The sequence below is a fragment of the Equus quagga genome, chromosome 8 (assembly GCF_021613505.1).
Source record: "Equus quagga isolate Etosha38 chromosome 8, UCLA_HA_Equagga_1.0, whole genome shotgun sequence".
Classification (NCBI taxonomy): Eukaryota; Metazoa; Chordata; class Mammalia; order Perissodactyla; family Equidae; genus Equus; species Equus quagga.
In genome coordinates, this window is record NC_060274.1 from 109,944,924 (window position 1) to 109,962,016 (window position 17,093).

At 39.9% G+C, this 17,093-nt stretch overlaps 1 long non-coding RNA gene across 1 annotated transcript in view; it reads right to left on the reverse strand.

Annotated features, from left to right (window-relative positions):
• Positions 1-1,053: 1,053 nt before the first annotated feature.
• The window catches only part of LOC124244064 (uncharacterized), a 42,948-nt gene continuing 26,908 nt past the window's right edge, over positions 1,054-17,093 (reverse strand). The window contains exons 3-4 of the long non-coding RNA XR_006889875.1: positions 2,047-2,217; positions 1,054-1,476 (exon numbers count right to left, since the gene is read on the reverse strand). This is a non-coding gene — a long non-coding RNA (uncharacterized LOC124244064). The remainder of the gene's footprint in view (positions 1,477-2,046; positions 2,218-17,093) is intronic.

Genomic DNA, 17,093 nt, shown 5'->3' on the forward strand with positions numbered 1-17,093 from the left:
ACACACAAACTTAGCCACTTGGCCACGGGGCCGGCCCCTAGTAAACTATTTTTAAAGGTTACTACAGGCTACCTAGGATAAAACCTTCAGCGATTGGGAAATCCGTATTAGAACGTTCAAAGGGGTCACACATTTACCCACATCCTGACAGAGTATAAGCAAATTAATATTTCTATTAGACTTTTTTAAATGTCAAGTTTTATCAGGTCTTATACCAATTAGAAACAAAGGTTTGCCGCCAAATTGGAAATCCATTTCTACGTCACTTATATTGAAGATGTGGGCATCTGGTATATGTTTACAATCTTTCCATCTTCCGACATTTTGTCACAGGTTCAAAGATGAACTCATTTATGACGCAGCCTTTGACGTTACTAAAGAACTATTTCATGGCTCTTCTCCTCCAAGGGACTGTTCTGAGGCGCTTTAACAGTACTTATTTGCATGTCTCTCCTTTTGGACTTGTCAGCACCTTTAAAATAGAGACTAGGTCTTAATCTCTATCCCCAAAGCATAGTGCCTAGTACAGTGATTGCAAACAGGAGACATTCAGTGAATGAATGCATGAATCGATCAACAAGTCAGTTTTTATCTCACACAAAAAAGTGAAAATGCAGATATTATAAAGAACAAATCTAAGCATTACCTTATTTATAACCCACCTTGTTTAAAAATAACTTAAGGTAGTTCATAAACTACAGTCTGGTATTTCAAATATGTAATTAAATGAAACAAATTCAAATTAAGGGTAGAAGCGCATCGTCAATACCACTAAAGAGTCACTGTCAAAATGGACTTCTTAAGAATTAAATACACTTCCATGCATTTTCACTCCAAGAATCAGAAAATTTTCACCTTTGCTATAGGGGAAAAAAGAGAGTGCCAAGTCCTGGCTCTGGACCAGGATTTGCCACCACAATTTCTTGCACAGATCTAGGAACCTAGGGAAGAGGGAAAAACCGTAACAACAAAGTTCACCTAACTTAAGCCACCACATCTCTAAAGCAGGAGAGTCTCACAGTCGTTGGTGGTAGAAGGGAATCAACAGGAGCATCCAAAGAAAAAATTTGCTTTATTGAGGCCAGAAGCTCCAAACGTTCGTATAACGCCCACAGGTGCTCAGGGTCAGGGGTGGGCCCTCTCAGTCTCTGGGAGAAAAAGGCCATTTTCTATATTTCATCTTACGTTTAACAGTTCCACACAACACCTGAGCCAGGATCATAACATAACCCTATTTAAAATCAGCACTGCCAATATTTTAATATTTTGGTTCTTTTCAGATTATTGCTAACACTAGCGAAAATGAATCTGTCACATAACCTGTAGGACTTTCCTCTTTCACTGGTGCATGAAAAAAGCCACCTTATTCATTGAAATAGAATGTAATCAAAGTCCGTGCTACAGAACGTCTGGGAGTGTTAGTGGATCACAGAGGAAGAGAAACATTTCCCGTATCCTTCCAGCCATCCAAGAGACCTAGAGCAAATGGATGAGAGGGAAGGGTCAGCGGAAAGTCTTCAGCAGATCAAGGGGTGTCTACCCCTCGATTCCGATTCACTGACTGCTGTTCCACACTTCCCCTCAAGCCCCAGAGCAGTCCGTTTCAGTGCAACCTAAGGCAGACTGACACCATCAAAGCACTGGGACAAAGACAAACTCAAGCATAAACACTCAAAGAAGAAACGAACAATTAATAAACTTCTCTTTCCCACATGCTGGAAATTCTACCAATGATAACCAACTCAGATACAGGCACGTGCAAAGATTACCTGCTTTTCCAATAACTTCACAGCTAAACGAAACCACCTCAAGCAGTAACTCTCTTCCGCTTTCCCAAATAAGCCAGCACAAATACATATAAACATTCCCATCAGAGCGTGTTAAAGAGAGAAGGATAAAGCGCAATGCACACACGTCTTAATAATAGTGATTTTTCCCATATAAGTGTTAAGCTTTTTAATTTACTTATTTTAAACGAAAAAATGAAAACTGAGGTCTCGATCTGATAGGGATTGCATCTGAGGATTAAAATTTCCAAGTGCATACCTCTGAGTTCCCCATCCTTTAACGACCACATAAATGGTTGCCTAGGAAATCTCCCGACTGAGTGAAGAGGCTCAAACGAACGCTCCTCTCCAAGCCTGCGGCTTTGACTCACTATCTTTGCTCCCACAAAGTAGGTCCTCCTGAGTTCTTAGAGGCAGATATTTTTGCAACCTGAATGATATTTAAAAAAGCAAAAGGAGAATAATTATTTATTTTGAATATAGGTTTCTAACAAGAATAACTGAAGGACAGCCCCTGTTTGCATCAAGTTTAGAAGAGAAATGCAAATTCTCAAATATGCCCTATCTATATCAGGTAATTGGGGAGTGTTATTTTCACGGCAATATGTTGACATGACAATGATTAAACACTGTAATAAAAGAGAAGAGAGAAGACATTGGAACAGTTAGACCATGGATACTCCAAAGGAGAATACAGTCAGAGAGGTGTGACCTGCCCCCCCCCCCCCGCCCCAAACCAGTAGAGACGTACCCTGAAGTCAGATTCCCTGACGTTTCCTGCAACCTGGCTACACCTCTGTCCAGAATGACACCACGACATCGTTCAACAGTGATAAGAAAACACGGCACAGATCACCACATGCCAACAGGTATGCAACTTGGGGCAAAGGCATCTCTGAAGGTTCTATTTTCACCACAGCAGATGCTCTGACGGAGGCTGAAGTGGGTTCAGCCCACAGACTTCTGAGGAAGAGCAGAATCTTACGTAATTACAGCAAATCAGAGCAGGAATACTGAGAACAGCCTCAAGGCCAAGGCTGAGGCCAGAAGATACACGGTTCTGAAAATGCTTCTGGTGCCTCAGGAGAGAGATGGGACCAGGCCTGGGGAGGAGGGGCAGTGGCGCCTGGGCCGGGGCTAGAGGCCCAGGAAGCCCACCGAAGGGCCTTGACCCTTTCTCTGAGCCCTTATTTCAGACCAGCGGCTTCTGCTAACACCTTTTCATCATCATCTTAACATCATCACCATTTCTTTTATTGTGGTAACAACAATCACCCCTTAAATTTGAAAAGTCAAAACTGACTCTTCTGGGGGAAAAGCAGCATCCACCAGAGGCGCTCCAGGTGGAGGGGTCTGGGGAGGAGGGGGGCGAAGGAAGAGACAGACCTGAACTCAAGGCCCTCATTATTTTTTCCCTGGATAATTAAAATATTCTGCGAACTTCTCTCCCTGCTGTTCCAGCCTCACACAGGAGCTAGTCCACTCCCCGCACTGATGGCTGGGGTTTAAAATTCCCTCAGTGGCTCCCTTCTGCCCTCAGGATAAAAATCCAAACTCCTAGCTTGGCTTACAAAGCTCTTCACCACAGATCGCTGAAAATTCGACTGCGCGCCATCGTGACCTGGAACCTATAAAAGAAAACCTGCCTCAAATCTGGTCTGGAACAGAACCATGTTGCTGATTCTATAATTCACAACATCCTAGTGGGAAGAAATCAACAGCCTTCCAGATAAAATGCATTTTTCTGATGCAATTTTCTAACGAACTTTAAGAAGATTAAAGCTTGTTCCGGAGAAATCATTGCCTTCACCCTTCACCCCATTACTGTCAAGTATCAGAGGCTGAAGATTTTAGCTGGAGGTTCTTTTCAATGATGATTTAATCATTCTTTCTTCCTGTAACATGCACCTACAAGAGCGAACCTTTGAATGCACCCACCAGGGGCCTCTTCTCTTGTGCTGCAAAACTAATAAAACATAAGCACGTGCTCATAACTAAACCGAGAAGTTTTTTTTAACAAACCCTAACCTCATGCAGGTCCGAACGCCTTGCAGTTTCTAGCACGCTCCTTGGTCTCGAGCCTCTTTAGGCCTTTGAATACACAGCAAACTCCCCCAGGTGCACCCCGAGAGCCTGACATTTCCCCTGGCTCTCTGTCTCCCCCCAAACCCCGCTTATCCCAACCTCCATCCTCTCTCAGTTTACGTGTATCCATCCTCCCAAACCTAGGTCTTAGGTTCTTTCCTCCAGAGTGATTTGCCTTGAGTGTCTGGACTGCAGGCCCTGCCAGGTGCTTCCATAATCAGGGCTGTTCCAGCACCGCACTTGTTTCTCTCACTACACTGGAAGCTTACTGAAGACAGCACTGGGCCTTTTTATTTCTGCACCCTCACCTTATCAAGAGCCTGGCTCACAATAAGCACGTAATAAATGTCTGTTGAATGAAAGAATGTTAACAGCCTAGGGCAGGAGTCAACCTTGCAGGCAAAAGCATGCATCCCCTTGTGCAACCCACTTGTAGATGCTGTAAGTTTGGATCAAGTCAAATATCAGCTGAGATAACTTGATGATAAGATTGGTGTTCCTGCATCTGAGTGTTAAGGAGAGAGACAAAGCCGGAAAAAAAAATGTACTGAAAGAGGTAATCACTGTGCGGCTTAGAACCCATCCCTGAGATGAGGTCTGGTCATGAGGGGGACCCGGAGCCCATGCAGCGCCCCCTGCAGACCGGCAAAGAGCAGGTCCTCACGTGACCGACTCAAGTCCACTGAAAAGCAGATAGGCGGTGGGGGTAGGAGGTTAACGTAAAATTTCCTGCAATTTTACAGCCAGAAGAAAAATACAGGGGATTTTAGAGGAGAAGCAAAATTTAAAAGGGAGAAATAAAAGACGGATAACAATTTGAAAGCAGCCTTACAGATCCAAATCTTCCTGGCACAAGAATAAAAACATTTTCATGAAAATACGTTCGGTAAGTTTTGGGGATGGAAAGGCTTGAGGATGAACCAGGAAAATTCAGGGGAAACTCTTTTTTATTGTTTGTTGGCTCGTGAATGGAGGTGGGAAGACTTCTAAACGCCTCAGAGGAAGAGCCTTAGTGGCCCCCTTTTACTCTGATCTTTCCCATCTCTAGAGCGATGCTGGAGGACAAGGCAGAGGACACCCAGGGGGGACTCTGCCTTCTGTGCACCAGCTCCAAGTTTTCCTCTCATTTAAGCAAACTTCCATTCGGTACTAAACTTCTCAAGTGTCTTGCAGAGTGGCAGAGGTGATGGCAGGCTCCTGTCCACCGTGGGGGTTTTCCAAACGTTCCTGGGGGGACAGGAACGTAAATACAACCCCGTCCCTACAGAAGCCATGGTGTTCTCTCCCGCAAGCTCAGGAAAGTACAGGGCCCAGCACAGGTGGTCCACACAGACATTTTTTGACTGACTTTCTCATAGTCTACCGATTACACACAAGATGTCACGACTCTGCATCCCGCTATGTTCTCCCAAAACTGGCTCAACATTTATCATCTTTTTGAAGATGACTTCAAGACCTTAGGATCTGACCTGAACAGTGACTGCAGGAAGCATATGTGCCAGATGTGAGCAGTAAAAATCGGCCTGACCCTGAGAACGGCAGCCCGGGGAGCCTGGGCTCTGAGAAAGGGCACAGTCAGTGCGGGAGATGGAACGAATGGGGACTCCCGCACCCAGAGCTCTGTAGAATTTTCTTCACTCACTGCAGAAAAAAGAGCCAGCATCTTTCCAAAGATCTTATATTTAACCTACCTGAGAACAAGTTGATGAGTTCCTTGTATTTCGTTTTATAATGCTCAGCCTTTCTCATTCTTGCACATCCATACTTAGAAGAGAGAATGACTAATAACACAACAAAGTAACGGTACACGGAGCAGCCCTCGCACAACCGAGACACAAAACCTGTGCAGCAGTACCCTACATTCTACGCACATGTGAAAACTCTGACAGAGACTTATTATAGAACACGTGGGAATCCCCCACACGAATTTAACAATCTTTCGACTGACTGAAAGTAGAATCGAGGGGCCAGGGAAAGGATTTCCCCTGTGGTTGATTAAAAACATTCTTCTGTTTCTGAGTTGTCATACCAAGTGACCAGGAAAGTGAGCAGAAGTCCTTTTCTTAAAATATATTTTTTGAACTTTTTCCCCTAGTACTGGATTCTAAGACTGACTTTAAAGGCAAAAAATACTCTAACACACTCAAAACAATTTCTTAAGTAAGTTTACAAGAAGAAGGAACATGAAGCTCTAATGTTCTGAGAATATACGTTAATCAGTCCGCCTTGACGAAACATTCTGCACCTATGGATGAAATGAAATCTTGGAAATTTGGTCATTTTCAGCATCACAGAGTTTATCACAAGGTTTTTTGAAACAGTTAAGTTCCCCAGAACACAGACAATGATGCTTCAATGAACAAAAACATAACATATATCAGTTCAAGAACGTTCCTATTATATGCTAAAACAACAGTCTATTATTCCTCTTTCATTCTTATTTGGAAATGGACTTGAAGTGAAAATGTGGAGTCATTTGAGTTGAGTGCAAAAGAGTATTCAGACAAAAAAAAAATCAAATTCATTGAGAATTTCGCCCCACAAACAACACAACAACAAGCCATCTGTGATCTGGACTCCTGAAGTTCAGCAGCTTTACACATAACAGAGGTGTGTGGTAGGTTAACCTGTTATGATGTCAGAATAGGTGTCAGAAGTAAAACTCATGAATCTTTAAGACAATTTTACACACAGAAAGATTATCATTAACTTAATTAGAATAAATATATTTTGGTGTTTACTAGATAAGCTTCAGGACGGATAAAATATTCTTATGCTAAACTTCTCCCCCAACAGTAAGAGAGAAGTGAGGCTTCCTTATGCTCGAAGAATGAAGTGCAAGCTGTACACCATATGAGCAGAACAGGGCGCGCACGTGGTACAGGGATGCAGTGGACAAGGTAGGAAGATGTTAACACAAAACCAGTAAACCGAACACGTGAGGACTGCAAGAAAGATTCAACACAGCTACTAACTACTGCAAATCCTTCTCAGGCCTAGGCAATTTCTGTTTATTCTTAAGGCTTTAAACACAAAATATACACATTCGGAATACAAAAAAAAAAGAAAACACAGGCGTGGTCTAAATATAACAGGGTACAGATAGATAAGACAATTAACAAAACTCTTAAATTGAGCTGACCCTGTGCTTAGCAACTTGCTTCCAAAGAGCTGAGTGTGGGAAGGGGGAGAAATAAATGGACAGTGGAGAAAGGGAGCCCCTGTCCTGGCCAGGTGAGCGAGGTCAGCATTGCCAGGGAACAGCCATGATGAGAGCATGTTCCCTTTGTACCAAGTGCTGACAGTGTCACTCACTTCTGTGGTCTTCCTCTCAAAACCCCCTCACCCCAGCTTAAGAACCAGAAAAGCATGAGAAGAATCCAAACAGAGGGACATTCTGCAAAATATCTGGCCAGTATTCCTCAAAACTGACAACGTCATCAAAAACAAGGAAATTAAGGAGACATGATAACAAAATGTAATGCGATATCCTGGGTGGATCTTGGAACAAAAAAAGGACGCTAGAGAAAAACTAGTGAAATCGGAATCAAGTGTGGATTTTAGTTAACAGTGATATACCAATGTTTGTTCGTTAGTTGTGACAAATGTAACATAATAATGTAAGAGCATGTGGGGTAACTGGATGAGGGACATATGGGAACTCTCTCTACTATACTGACAAGTTTCCTTCAAATCTCAAATCATTCTAAATGAAGAGTTTATTTAAACTTTTAAAAACTGAGTCCACAGCACCGACGGATGGGACCTCAGGTGTTGCTGCAGCATTGGCGACACCGGCAAACACAGGCTAGGATCCTGACCATTCTGTACGCTGACCAAGAGACACTTCGGCCAATTTGGGAACCTATCTAAGATGCCAGGAGACCACAGATGGCGTGCATGTGACAAGAACAAACATCTCTGAAGCGCCTAACACCCCCATTTGAAGTGAAAAATAGGCAATTTTATGCAAGAAAAAGACAAAGGCTAAACAGGTTGGCCTGGAGCCATCAGCGCTCTGTGAAAACGCATGACAATCCAGCCTTCAGACTTCACTTACAAAGACCACCGCCAGGATCCAAGCAGGTGTGAACAAGAGGGACGCAGACTTCCCCAGATACCCCACAGGATTGTATCCTATTTCCTTAGCATCAAAAGGTAAATCAGAGATGAAGAAAGGCCACAGAATTCCTTTAAGGATCTGTGGGAGAAGGACCATATAAAAAAACACTTCTCTGACGGAAGAGCACACAAATTCATTATCTATCTTCAAGAGTCCGTCCAGTCAGGGAACACGTGGTGCTATGAGAACCAGGATTTGTAAGAAGGAGGCAACGCCTTTGAAGCACTGCTCCAGAGAGAAAAACATTTTGTCTTTACAGAATAAGCACGTGGCGCAGCTCTGTTTGCTGCAATGCGTTTCTTTAATTGCCCTGAATTTTAATCGAAAAAGAAATCTGGGGATTTATCTTCCCTAACTAAAAAGTTCCAGAATTTATAAACAAGATGAATATGCAGTGCTCATTAGGCCAGAAAATGAAAATATAAATGCCTTTAAATTTTTTCAGAAAACTAACACACTGCCAATCAAAATTATAACGGTTGTAGCGGAAAAGTCACCAATTATTTAAAGTTCATCTGAAAGAAAAATGATGCAGAAATAGCCCAGAAAAATCTGAAAAAACAATAATAGTAATGACGATGATGAACGGGGTCTTTTTCTACCAGCTCTAATAATTAAACAGCGTGGTTTTGGAAATCTACAATAGACAGATCTATCAATGGAAAAGAATAACACAATTGAAAATAAAACAAATATTAAAAATTGATTCATTTTTTCAAGTATTTATTGAGTGCCTGCTATGTATGGGCACTGTTGATGGTTACTTGATGGTGAAACAAAAAAAGGCAAATTAAGTCAAACCAAAAGGACAAAGTAGACAAAAACAGGCTAACTATATGGGAAGAAAACAAGTCCGATATTTTTCTCACATGTTACACCTGGATACATTCTAGATATATGTTTAATTATATAAAATATCCTGGCAGACCTAGAATAAAACATATGGGATGTTTATATATAGTTTTGTGATGGCAAAGATGTGGGTTCAAGGAAAATCATTGTTAATCTAAACGTCAGTAGGGGCACGGTTAAATAAATCACTGTCTAGCCAAGTAATGGACGGTTACGTAGTTATTCAATTGTTGATGAGGAAATTTATTTATTAACAAGCAAGATGTCAGTATTTAGTAAGAAGGTAAGTTATAAAACCTATGCGTACAGTAAAAAGACCTAAATATAGATATTAAAGAAAATATATACAGGAAACATCTATTCTGCAACAGTATCAATTCTCCTCGAATTAATCTATAAAGTTAATGCATGAACTCAATCAAAGGACAGTTTTTCATGGACTGTAATTCTAAAATGCATATGGAAAAGCGCAAGGCAAAACGTAGGGACCATTTTAAAGAACAACAAGGGGAACGGGAGACTCACCCCACCAGACAGACAACAAGACACCAGGAGGAAATAAAGACACATGAAAGAAACACCACTCAACAAAAGACACTACTTAAAAAGCACACAGTCGAGCCCCAAACCCGGAGAAGATCACTGTACACATGCAGACGACAAAGAATGGGCGAGAAAAATATATAAAGATTGCGTACAAATTAATAGGAAAAAGAAACCAATAGGAAAATGGGCACACGACTGGAATACACACATCACAGAAGAAACTCAAGGAGTTAATAGACACAAATTCTTGATCTCACTAGTAATCAACAAAATTCGAATTAAAACTACAATGATATATCATCTCATATCCATCAAATTGTCAAAATTCAAGTCTGCCAATGACAAGCCTTTGTGAGGATACGGAGCAAAGTACAACCACTTAAGGAAGAAATTTCACCACAGTTATTAAATATGAAGGTGTGCATATCCTAAGACCCACAAATTTTCTGGTCATGTACCCCAGATGAACTAAGTACATGCACTAAGGAGATTTATTAAAAGTGCTTATAGCCACATTTTCTTCAATATTGAAAAATTGCAAAACAAATGTCCGTTGGTAGGAAAATATTTTTAAAAATTGCGACACTTGTAAAACTGAATAATACTATAAAATAATTAAAATGAGTGACTACAGCTACAAATATTAAGATGAATAAATCTCCAAAACATAATATTGGGCCAAAAAAGGCGAGCTCTGATGACGCATACAAGATGCACTATAGTAAAGGCCGAGACGTACGGCTTAAGTCCTTCTTTAATACTGAAAGGCTTATTCCCCAGCTACTGGAGTGCTGCAGGCTGACAGCCCTCTGCTGAAAAGAGTTGTCTTGTCAAAGTCACACCCCTTCCCCAGGGACAGCCTGCATCCAATAGCTGGTCAGTGGGAGGCTACAAATGCTTGGTCCATCACCCCAACTCGGGACAACTCTGAAGGGCCATCCCATCTTCACTGCTCCCTTTGGGATCAGCTGAGGCCTTTCTTGTGACTGCACTGCAGCCCAATTTCTCTCTCTGCCCAATTCCACTTCCCTCTCTCACAGGTGTTAATCCTATTATCTCCTTAATAAACTTCCTGCGTGTTAATCTCCTTCTCAGAGGCTGCTTTCCTTGGAACTGCACTTTCAACTGATACAAGTTATATATTGTTTTAAATCTCAAAAATACCATACACATATACCATACAAATTTAAGAAAACTGCAATCAAGCCAAGTATCTTTTCTGACCACAGTGGAACAAAACTGGTAATTAACAGCAGAAGGAAAACTGAAAAATTCACAAGCATGTGGAAATTAAACAATATACTCTTGAACAACCAGTAGGTCATAGAAGAAATCAAAAGGGAAATTAGAAAATATCTTGAGACAAACAAAAACATAACATTCCAAAACTTATGGGATGCAACAAAAGCAATACTCAAAGGTAAGTTTACAGAGGTAAACCCCTACATTAAAATAGAAGACAGACCCCAAACAAGCAAGCTAACTTTACATCTCAAGGAACTAGAAAAAGAACAAACTAAGCCCAAAGTTAGCAGAAGTAAGGAATAATAAGGTTAGAGCAGAAATAAAATAGAGTAAACAAAGAGTAGAAAAACAAACAAAATCAACAGAACTAAGAGTTGATTTTGAAAAGATAAAATTAACAAACTTTTAGCTAGACTAAGAAAAAAAGACAAATAAAATCAGAAATGAAAGAGGAGAAATAAGAAGTGATGCCACAGAAACAAAAAGGATCATAAGAGACTACTATAAACAATTATATACCAACAAATTGGATAGCCTAGAAGAAACAGAAAAATTCCTAGAAACATACAAGCTACCAAGACTGAATCATGAAGAAATAGAAAATTTGAACAGATGTGTAACTAGGAAGGAGGTTGCATCAGTAACCAAGAACTTTCAACAAAGAAAAGTGCAGGACCAATGGCTTCACTGGTGAATTCCATCAAATATTTCAAGAAGTATTAAAGCTAATTCCTCTCAAACTGGTACTGGCATAAAGACAGACGTGTAGACCAATGGAACCAAAGAGAAAGCCGAGAAATAAATCAACACATACACGGTCTTCAATAAGGGCACCAAGAACACACAAAAGGGAAAGAACAATCTCTTTAATAAATGATGCTGGGAAAACTGAATATCCACATGCGAAAGAATGAAACTGGACCCTATCTTACCTCATACACAAAAGTCAACTCAAAATGGATTAAAGACTTAAGCGTTAAGACCTGAAACTATAAAACTCCTAGAAGAAAATACAGGGGAAAAGCATCATGACATTTGTCTTGCAACAAAAGCAAAAATAAGAAAGTGGGACTACATCAACCCAAAAAGCTTTTCCACAGCAAAGGAAACAATCAACAGAGTGAAAAGGAAACTTACAGAACTGGAGAAAATATTTGTGAACCTCTTAAGGGGCTAATATCCATAAAATATAAAGACCCCTAACATGCAATAGCAAAAATAAATAAATAAACAACACGATTATAAAATGGGCAAAGGACTTGAATAGACATTTCTCCAAAGATGACATACAAATGGTCGACAGGTATATGAAAAGATGTTCAACATCACTAATCATCAGAGAAATGCAAATCAAAACCACAAAGAGATATCATCTCACACCTGTTGAAATGGCTATTATCAAAAAAACAAAAAACAAGGGTTGGCAAAGATATGAAGAAATTAGAACCCTTGTGCACTGTTGGTGGGAATGTATAATGGTGCAGCTGCTACGGAAAACAGTATGGAGGTTCCTTAAAATATTAAAAATAGAACTACCATATCATCCAGCAATTTCACTTCTGGGTATTTACCCAAAACAACTGAAATTAGGATCTCAAAGAGATATTTGCACTATCACGTTCCTTGCAGCATTATTCACAATAGCTAAAAGGTAGAAACAGCCTAAATGTCCATTGACAGATGAATGGATAAAGAAAATGTGGTATATACATACAAAAGAATATTAATCAGCTCTAAAAAGAAAGAAATCCTGTCAAATGTGACAACATGGATGGACTTTGAGGACATTATGTTAAGTGAAATAAGCCAATCACAGAAGGACAAAAACTGCATGATTTCTATTTATATAAGGTATCTAAAGTAGTCAAACTCATAGAAGCTCCAAGTAGAATGAGGGTTGTCAGGGGAAAGGAAGAGTTAGTTGCTGTTCACCGTGTGTGAAGTTTCAGTTGTGCAAGAGGAAAACGTTCTAGAGATCTGCTGTACGACACGGTGCTTACTGTTATCAATAATGTAGTGTACACTTAGAAATTTGTTAGGAGAGTTAAAAAAAACCCATGTACCACAATTCTATTTATGTTTAGGAACACATCTGTATTTAGTAAAAGTACAAAAACATGCATGAGAATGACAAACATCAAATTCAGCATAGTTACCTCCGTAAGGCAGAAAGGGGACAGGCTTATGGAAGAATACACATAACGTTTTAATAGCTACATAACACTTTAATTCTGTAACATTCCTATGCTTTCTTTGTATATCTGAAACATTCTATAATTTTTAAAAGTAACTTGAAAGAAAAGGACCAGCTTGCCCCAGTATCAACAATTCTCTACCTTCTTTTTACCAAAATAAACAAGATGGATGACATTTATGAGGACCACAGATTATGATGGGTGTCCCACATTTGAAACAAGAACAAATTTCATGGTGGAAGTAAACAAAGAGTCACAGAGTTCTCTTTTCTTTCATATTCTTTCTTTTTTTGATGTTGCAATCTCAAAAGTATTTACAAGTTTGTAACTCCTTATGATGTATACCAGCAATGATTATTTTAAATTGGCTGCTACACAGATAAAATCATGCCTCATTTCTTTAGTAATTCCACTTTTCTTTCTGCTGCACAAGAAATCATCAGATTTCAAGTGTGGGAAAGTGAAATTATAGGGATAACTTGGCTTTTGTCAAGTTTCAAACATAGTGGGGCCATAATTTGAACCAGGGCAGTCTGACGCTGAACTTGGACAGTGTTTATTACCAGGAACAAACCTCAGAGAAAACTTCTAAAAGCAGGATTCAGAGTAAAAGGAGATGCCTAGGATTGTTCTTTCAACATTTTCCAACAAAGAGTGTGAATGTATCATAATTATGCAAAACACAACATGCTCGTGATTTTTCTATTTATAATACACATACTAGCAAAATCAAAGGATTACCTGGATAATTTAAGTCAAAGAATACATTCAACATGAAATATTCACACAGCTGAGATAAAACTGAATACTTCCCTAAATTTATTGGAATAATGCCACCACTGCCAACTTCACTTTATTTGCTTAGCTCTGATTTTAGTTTCAAATTTTTAAAATTCACTGTATACTGAAATGAATTCCACGTCCTAGAGTTGGTCCACAGAACAATGTTTGTCCTTGTCCCTACTCAACCTTCTGAGCTATGTATGACAACAAAATACCACATAAAAGAATGGAGAAACTCAAACCAAGGGAAGAAAAGTGTATGGAAGGAGGTAGGATGAAAAAAAATCCAATTTTCCTAACATACTAATCTGGGACAAACAGATTTTGTCCATATCTAAGACATCAAACACAAACAATCCAATTTATCTTTAATCAATATTAATTATTCAGGACCACTCTTGTGAAACTAAACTTCGGGTTCCATATTTGTTTGATATAAAGGGTTTATAGACACAGTTGCAAAGAGGGAGGAAAACAAAACAAATCAAAATTCTAAGATATAGACCCAAAAAAGGGCTATTGACTGGGAATGAAATTGGTACCAATCTATGTCAGCAAAAGCTTTTATCTTAAAGAATTTTATTCACAACCCCTTCCTTTTCATCACCCCCTGTTTCAAGTAACTCTTTCTCTCGACACTATCAAACAATCTGTTTCTTTCACATTTTCCCAGCAATCCGCTCGTTCGGAACTTTTCAGCCACATCCTAGAAAGGAATTCAGACCTCAGCTCAGGTTAGCAACAACACAGTCACTCCCTCTTGTGGTCCATCAGGGAACTGCCTGCTGACACCAGCATTCACGCCCGAGAAAGTGATTTCTGGGATGACAGCACTAGAGCGGGCGCCGGGTTGTCTTCACTTCACAGACAAGGAAACAGCCCAACTGAGGTCAAGCAACTTACCGACTTCCTCAACGTATCCCAACCAAGAATACATTTAAAGCAGGATCGGACCACATATTGCTAAAAGATAAATCTAAAAAATTAGAACCTAACTTTAACTTCTGTTTGATGTAGTTTCAAAGCAACTGTTTAGTGTTTTACGTTTAATATAATATATTCATGATCGTTAACAAAACAGGAAAGTGAGTAACAGGGAAAAGTTCTCATAAGAAAGAGGATTATTTTCCAAATTATTTTCAATATTCTCAAAAATAGGATAAAAATAGGATATTATGTTTTGTATCATGGATCTACTGGTTATCAAAGTACTTCTTTCGAAAGAAGGGCAAGGCAGAAATAACTGGAATTTCCAAAATAATAAATCGTCATCCTCATTAAGATGCTAATGTCAATGGAAATGAATACGAATTTATCTTTTGTGTTAGTGGCATGTCAATAAATTTGAAAACCTGTTGATTTCCAAACACCTTGATTATGAGTCTTTATCGAGAATTAATATGGCTAACCGTACTTCCTTTACAGGGTTGTTTTAAAAGTTAAATGAGCTAATACACTATAAAAGATTGAGCAGTCTTTTCTAAAATGTACTCGCTTTACCTTCTTTGTATCTAAGTACAAAGAACATACTCTATAAATGATAAAAATACGGAGAAAAAGAGGTCAAGTAGGAAAAAATAATCAAAAGGGACTATGAAATTCTTAAATGTGATAGGGTTTCATGTGCAAGAATTTTTCCACTCTGGAACTGCCCTGAAGTTTCCAACAGCCACTGTACCTGTAAATGTGAGAAAGACTGTAGCCCATGATGGCGCACAAGCACAGAATGCCAAGACCGCGCCAGCTGTCACTCTGCTCCCTAATGCTCCATGTGTGTCCTCCCAAAGCCGGACAATAGGTCAAAGAGGATCATCTTTAAAACTCAGTCAAGTGTATGCGAATAGCTGTACTCCCCTGATAAAACCTCCAAAATGAATTCTCTGTTTTCCAAATCAACAAGCAAAATAAATAAAACCCCTGAGTGTCTTGCAGTCCCACCTCCATGCATGATACCACCACTTGCTGAGGTGCCCATGGTGAAAGGTGAACTAGTTCCTTGACTCTTTTTCTCCCATATTCTTCATATTCTGCCAGTCATGTCACTCCCACTCACTGCATCTCTTGACTCTATTCTCTGTTCTTTAAACCCAAAGCCACAGCTTTAAAGTCTTCATCAACTTCCCCCCAACCTGGATAACAGCCAAGTCCTATTCAACCTTCAAAACTCAGCTCTCTTCCATTCTCTCCTTCCATCCCCTCTTATAGGCCCCCGTCCCTACTGAGGCAGCTTAGGTACAGCCCACCCCCCACCCCACACCCCTACATCCCCCCGCCAACACAACATTTCTTTTATTCTTGTAGGTATGTCAGTTTCAGAGTGCCTGACAAATAGGAGTGGTCCCACAGATCTTAGCTGAATAAAGGATTTGCTTTGGGGGAAGGGAAAAGGAGAAAAAGCGGAATCTGGTTAAATAGCTGGCACTTTATTTGGAAAAATGACAAAGAATTTCACTCCAAGAACTGGCTGTTTCCAAAATAATTTTTTTCTATTTGCATACACTTAGGAAGAATCATGGGCAAAATATTCTAGGGTTGTTGATTTGTCATTAAAATTAGGTAATTTTCTACTTGAAAGACACCCACTTTTACCTAAGGAAGTAAAATTCAATCTCCTGTTTTACACAGGAGGACATGCAGGAGCAAAGGCGGGAAGTCACTAACCCCAGAGGTCCTGACGCCTAGCCTGAGGCAGGACATGGCCAGACCCAGCTGGAAAGTGCTCCAGAAGAGCTTCTCCTGGTTGCACTCTATTTCGGCCCCAAAGGATCTCACAGCCAGACTACCTAATGTCTCCACGCATACAGGGCTGGGGACAGGTGGGTAGAGGCCCAAGCCCTAGAAAGGTGTGCTTTTCTATATCTAAAAAAACGCAAAGATGTTAAAAGCCATCGTCAGTTTCCTTCCTGAAGAACTGAGGTGGAAGAAAACTTACCACCGCATGCTTGAACTACTTTACACAAGTAGAATACTCATCTAGGAAACTACCATTTCTTTGGCGTGGGGGGGGGGGGAGTGTTAATAGTTATTAAATGTAAAACCAATATTCTAAACCAATGTTCACATGCCAGGGAAAAACAGCTGTTACTAGTCACTAAATTCTGGGAAAGACAATTCATAAAAGAGCATTTGACATAAAACAGTAATTCAGTAGGTCTCCCCAAAGTATTCCAAAGCAATATACTACAGTGAAATCAGCAATGTAGTCCAATTTCTTGAACGGTCATCTTATGGAGAATTTAAAGTTTTGAGCGGCTATCTATTTTTCAACAGCTTTATTGAAGTATAATTTACATGCCATGGAAGTCATCCATTTTAAGTGTACATTTAGGTGCGTTTTAGTAAATTTATACAATTGCACAACTATTACCAAGACCACTTCCATCACCTGGACAGTTCCCTTGTTACCTGTTTACAGCCAATCTCTGCTCCCACCTCTGGCCCCAGGCAACTACTGATCTGATCTATGGTTTTGCCTTT